The 6,647-nt window shown below is 29.7% G+C and overlaps 1 protein-coding gene across 4 annotated transcripts in view; it reads right to left on the bottom strand.

Annotated features, from left to right (window-relative positions):
• The window catches only part of LOC111690008 (probable serine/threonine-protein kinase nek3), a 48,696-nt gene that overhangs the window by 23,713 nt on the left and 18,336 nt on the right, over positions 1-6,647 (bottom strand). The gene's annotated exons all lie outside the window — the stretch shown is intronic.

Genomic DNA, 6,647 nt, shown 5'->3' with positions numbered 1-6,647 from the left:
TGTTCTAGTTCTGTTCTAGTTCTGTTCTAGTTCTGTTCTAGTTCTGTTCTAGTTCTGTTCTAGTTCTGTTCTAGTTATGTTCTAGTTATGTTCTAGTTCTTTTCTAGTTATGTTCTAGTTTTGTTCTAGTTCTGTTCTAGTTCTGTTCTAGTTCAGTTCTAGTTCTGTTCTAGTTCTGTTCTAGTTCTGTTCTAGTTCTGTTCTAGTTCTAGTTCTGCTCTAGTTCTGTTCTAGTTCTAGTTCTGTTCTAGTTCTAGTTCTGTTCTAGTTCTGTTCTAGTTCTGTTCTAGTTCTGTTCTAGTTCTGTTCTAGTTCTGTTCTAGTTCTGTTCTAGTTCTGTTCTAGTTCTAGTTCTGTTTTAGTTCTAGTTCTGTTCTAGTTCTGTTCCAGTTCTGTTCTAGTTCTGTTCTAGTTCTGTTCTAGTTCTGTTCTAGTTCTGTTCTAGTTTTGTTCTAGTTCTGTTCTAGTTCTAGTTCTATTTCTGTTCTAGTTCTATTTCTGTTCTAGTTCTATTTCTGTTCTAGTTCTATTTCTGTTCTAGTTCTGTTCTAGTTTTGTTCGAGTTCAGTTCTAGTTCAGTTCTAGTTCAGTTCTAGTTCTAGTTCTAGTTCAGTTCTAGTTCTAGTTCAGTTCTAGTTCAGTTCTAGTTCAGTTCTAGTTCAGTTCTAGTTCAGTTCTAGTTCAGTTCTAGTTCAGTTCTAGTTCAGTTCTAGTTCAGTTCTAGTTCAGTTCTAGTTCAGTTCTAGTTCAGTTCTAGTTCAGTTCTAGTTCAGTTCTAATTCAGTTCTAGTTCAGTTCTAGTTCAGTTCTAGTTCAGTTCTAGTTCAGTTCTAGTTCAGTTCTAGTTCAGTTTTAGTTCAGTTCAGGTTCAGTTTTAGTTAAGTTTTAGTTCAGTTCTAATTCAGTTCTAGTTAGTCCAGTTCTATTCTAAATCAGTTCTGTTCTACTTCTTTTACAACAAATCAATTTTTTCTCATAAATAAATCTGTTTAATTATTGCTGCACTTTACAAAATGAAAGAAACTTCCAGGAAGTTATAATTTATTAGCTTTTTATATTCTTCCCACTACGTATAATTAAAACTTTTCCCATTTCCCTTACCTCCCTAACATTTCTTCATCTACACACACACAAAAGTTTCTTTAATAGTTTTCTTTTTAAATCCTTATTTACTTTGGTTTTTTTCTTTGAAAAACTGTTGCTAAAAATAGCACTATTAATTGCCTCTTTAGAGCTTATTGAGACCACAGCCTTTTGAAAATAACAACTACATGAAAACAGCAACAACACAACAGCAAAATAAGATTTTTATTTATGAAAACTATAAAATTTTCCCTCAAATAATATATGCAAGCTCACGCATGCACTTATCAACAAATATGATGTTATAGAAAAAGAATAAACAACAAGAAAAACACAGCAAACTATAGCAAAACAAAAGAGAGGGTGAAAAAACTTTAACAAGGAGCAATTTATAAAAATAAAAAATTTACAAAAAAAGCTCATCATCATACACATTAATATATACAAACATATTTTTATAAATAGCTTGCACAAATATAAAATTAAATCACTAAAAATACTATAGTAAAATCAAAATGGAAAATATGTGTACTAAAGTTAAACAGACATTTTTTACACCTTTTTTAAATAAACTCAAGCAGGTACGATGCATCATGCATGCACCATGCATTAATACAATTTACTCGGAGAGAAATTATCACACATTCTTTACTAGAGCTTTCTCTTTTTAGTCATATTCCTTTTTTTGTGCTCTCTTTTGAAACTCGCACCTGTATTTGTGAAGTAAATTTTGTGGTGGTTTTTAATAGGAAAATATGAAAATACTTACAGTTCTGACAGGGGTTGTAAAGGATTTGTTTGTTGCCAAAATTAAATATTTTTTGGCAAATAATAGGGTTCGAGGACATTTTTCTATTTCCTTTAAAAATTTTATTTTACTCTGTAACTTTTCTCTTAGTGGAATTAATTTGCTAAAAACAAAATTAGATTAGTTTTAAATCATTTCTAATTTTATTCTAGCTTATTTCTATTTTTGTTCTAATACACATAGTTCATTATGAGGTCTAGTTCGATTTTAGTTCTAGTTATAGTTTTATTCTATTCTAGTTCTGTCTTAGTTCTATTCCAGTTCTGTCTTAGTTCTGTTCTAGTTCTATTTAAGATCGTTCTGGTTCTAGTTCTGTTCTAGTTCAGTTTAGTTCTGTTCTAGTTCTGTTCTAGTTCAGTTCTAGTTCAGTTCTAGTTCAGTTCTAGTTCAGTTCTAGTTCTGTTCTAGTTCTGTTCTAGTTCTGTTCTAGTTCTGTTCTAGTTCTGTTCTAGTTCTATTCTAGTTCTGTTCTAGTTCTGTTCTAGTTCTGTTTTAGTTCTGTTCTAGTTCTGTTCTAGTTCTGTTCTAGTTCTGTTCTAGTTCTGTTCTAGTTCTGTTCTAGTTTTGTTCTAGTTCTGTTCTAGTTCTGTTCTAGTTCTGTTCTAGTTCTGTTCTAGTTCTGTTCTAGTTCTGTTCTTGTTCTGTTCTAGTTTTGTTCTAGTTCTGTTCTAGTTCTGTTCTAGTTCTGTTCTAGTTCTGTTCTAGTTCTGATCTAGTTCTGATCTAGTTCTGTTCTAGTTCTGTTCTAGTACTGTTCTAGTTCTGTTCTAGTTCTGTTATAGTTCTGTTCTAGTTCTGTTCTAGTTTTTTTCTAGCTCTGTCCTAGTTGTGTTCTAGTTCTATTTTAGCTCTGTTCTAGTAATAGTTCTGTTCTAGTTATAATCCTGTTCTAGTTCTGTTATAGGTCTGTTCTAGTTCTGTTCTAGTTCTGTTCTAGTTCTGTTCTAGTTCTGTTCTAGTTCTGTTCTAGTTCTGTTCTAGTTCTGTTCTGGTTCTGTTCTACTTCTGTTCTAGTTCTGTTCTAGTTCTGTTCTAGTTCTGTTCTAGTTCTGTTCTAGTTCTGTTCTAGTTCTGTTCTAGTTCTGTTCTAGTTCTGTTCTAGTTCTGTTCTAGTTCTGTTCTAGTTCTGTTCTAGTTCTGTTCTAGTTCTGTTCTAGTTCTGTTCTAGTTCTGTTCTAGTTCTGTTCTAGTTCTGTTCTAGTTCTGTTCTAGTCTGTTCTAGTTCTGTTCTAGTTCTAGTTCTGTTCTAGTTCTGTTCTGGTTCTGCTGTTGTTCTGCTCTAGTTCTTCTCTGTTCTAGTTCTGTTCTAGTTTGGTTTTAGTTCTGTTCTAGAGCTGCTAAGGAACTAAACTAGACGTAATTTAAATAAAATTGTTGCAATCGGCGCCGTTGAACTTTCTCTTATTTATCAAATCAAAGTTCAGGTCAATAACAGTAGCTCAGGGAACAAAAATATAAATAAAAGAAAAATATAAACCATAAACCACAAATTGTGGAAACAATAATAAATAAACATGATTGCAGAAAAATTATTAAAAAAGAAACATATTACCAAAACCATGGGACCAAATATAAACCCAAATATAAAAAAACCAACCACAGGTAACAATAAAGTCTTAAATAAAGCAAAGACCCCTAGAAATTTTTAAAAACATTTCAGAAATTTTTGGTTAAATCAGCATTTTAAGAAAACTTATACAAAATTAAACAGAAGCCTTTTTTGTTCACAACAATTCTCCCCTTTTCAAAACAAAAATCATGTACTTATTGGCAACAAAGTTGCAAAATAACAAAAATGTTTTATTTTACTCCTTTTATACAACGAATTGAGGGATTTCTTGTTGTTACATACAACTTTTTTTAAATAAACAAACAATAACAACACTTTACAACAATGTTGCAGCAATTTAAAAGCAATTGTTGTTTGTTTAAAAACCTAAACAAAATAAAACGAACGAAGGAAGGTATTCAGAAGGTCGTGATCTTTGGGTACGTGGTGTAAATACAGACAGACAGACAGAGTTTGCCAATAACATTATTTTAAACAGGATGTAAAGAGTACTTTATAAGTACAATGTATGATGGAAAAAAGTCGGTGGTTGAAGTTGGTGAGATGTATGCGTTTTAAAAAAAAATCCATCAACCACAGAAGAATTTAAATCCAAAAGCAAAATTTGGATAGAATTGGTGTGTTAAAGTTAAGTTGATCAGTTCTTGATCAATTGTAGCTTATTTTCAGTTTTGGTTGCAGATCAATTCTAGATCAGTTTTTGATTAGTGTTATTTCAATTCTAGATTAGTTCTTGATCAACTCCAGATCAATTCTAGTTCAATTATTGATTAGTTACAGGTAACTTCTTCTTCAATTCTAAATTATTTCCAGAAATTCTAGATTTGTTATTGATCAATTCAGTTCAATTCCAGATTAGTTATAACTTGGTCCAAATTAGTTCTAATTTGGTTCAAGATCAATTATAGATCAGTTCCACATAAAATCCAGATCACTTCAAAATTAGTTTAAATCAGTTCTACATAATTTCTACAAGAATTCTGAATTAGTTTTGGATTAGTTGTAAATAATTTCTTCATTTAAAGATCAGTGTTAAATCAATTCCCGATTAGTTTTTAAAGTACTATTATAGTTATAGACTAGTCCTATATCAGTTCTGTATTAGTTTTTTTTTTCTTAATTCCAGATAAGTTCTAGATATAGTTCTATATCAGTTTCAGATAACTTCTATTTCATTTTTCGATCAGATCTAGTTCAGTTTAGTTTTAGAACAGATCTAGACTAGTTCAAGATAAGTTATAGATCAGTTTCACCTTAGCTCTAGTTTAGTTAAAGATTATTACAAGATTCGTTTTAGATCAATTCTCAATGAATTTTTAATCAATTCAACATCAGTTCTAGTTCAGTTCTATAACAGTCTTAGATCAAGTCTCTATAAATTTTAAATCAATTCTAGATTAGTTCGCGATCAGTTCCAGAGTTTCATAAAGAGCTCTACATTAGTTCTAGATCAGCTCTATAACAGTTTTAGATCATGTCCCTATAAATTCAAAATCAATTCTAGATTAGTTCGAGATCAGTTCCAGAGTTTCATAAAGAGCTCTACATTAGTTCTAGTTCAGCTCTATAACAGTTTTAGATCATGTCTCTATAAATTCAAAATCAATTCTAGATTAGTTCGAGATCAGTTCCAGAGTTTCATAAAGAGCTCTACATTAGTTCTAGCTCAGCTCTATAACAATTTAGATCATGTCTCTATAAATTCAAAATCAATTCTAGATTAGTTCGAGATCAGTTCCAGAGGTTCTAAAAGAGCTCTACAATAGTTCTAGTTCATTCCTATAACAGTTTTAGATCCAGTCTCTATAAATTTTAAATCAATTCTAGATTAGTTCGAGATCAGTTCCAGAGGTTCATAAAGAGCTCTACATTGGTTCTCGTTCAGTTCTATAACAGTCTTAGATCAAGTCTCTATAGATTTTAAATTAATTCTAGATTAGTTACAGATCGGCTCCAGCTCAGCTCCAGTTCGAGATCAGTTCCAGAGGTCCTAAAAGAGCTCTACATTAGTTCTAGTTCAGTTCTAGAACAGTTTCTGTTTTTTTCTATATCAGATCCATAAAAATCTCTTATGTATTTCTATATGAGTTTTTGTACATTACAAGATCACTTAGATACTTCTTGTTTTATTCTTCAAATACACTCCAACTTATCGTATAAATATCGTATGTTATTCCAATTTAAATAAGAACATAAAATAACAGATTCAAAAAGCAAATATAATCTAATAATTTTTTATATTTAAAAACGAAAGTGACATTGAAAAACAATTGTTGCTGATTTCTATATATTAAAACGTTTCTATTTTAAAGTGACCAACAATATTTGGCCTTAACATTCTCAGGCTTGTTATTAAACACATAAAAAACCAAAAGATGGAACTATATTATATCATTAGAAAGGTTGCTATATATAAATTGTATATTATATGAAAGGAAATTGTTATATTTAAGATTTTTTTTGCTTTCGCTTACAGGTAGAATTATGTCACTCACAGTACTACTTTTCTATTTAAAACAAAATAAAATTTATTTTCGCTTTCGAAAAAAATTAAATTAATTAAAAATGTGTGACCAAAATAAAAAAAAAATGGCAAACAAAAAAATTGTTTAACATGTGTGTTGAAAATAACACAAAAAATATCTAAATAAAACACCAAAAATAAAACTACCAGTGAAAATAATATTGCATAATTTTATTTGTGTTTTTGAAAAAAACAAAACAATATGTATTTTTTTAATTAGTGATTTATTTTTCGAATAAACACATATTTGTGTTTTCTAACATTTATTTTTATCTTTCTACGTCATTTACTTTTAATTATAAAAAGTTTTTCTAAAATTATTTCATTTGGCATAGAAACTAATTTTGAGTTTTTTTAAAAAAGTTCTTAAGAGATACAAGTTCAAGATCATATCACGTTCGCATTTTGTACTATTTCAGTTATAGATCTGTTTTTTTTTTTTATTTTGTCTAGATCAGATTCTAGATTTATTAAAGTTCAATTTTAGTCTAGCTGTAGTTCAGATATAGTTCAATTATTGTCTAGCTCTAGTTCAGATCTAGCTCAGTTCTTGATCAGTTCTAGTTCAGTTCTAGTTCAGTTCTAGTTAAGTTCTAGTTAAGTTCTAGTTCAGTTCTAGTTCAGTTCTAGTTTAGTTCTAGTTCAGTTCTAGTTCAGTTCTA

Source organism: Lucilia cuprina, chromosome 3 (assembly GCF_022045245.1).
Source record: "Lucilia cuprina isolate Lc7/37 chromosome 3, ASM2204524v1, whole genome shotgun sequence".
Lineage (NCBI taxonomy): Eukaryota > Metazoa > Arthropoda > Insecta > Diptera > Calliphoridae > Lucilia > Lucilia cuprina.
The sequence above is the reverse complement of the archived record's forward strand: the minus strand, read 5'-3'. Positions and strand labels throughout refer to the sequence as shown.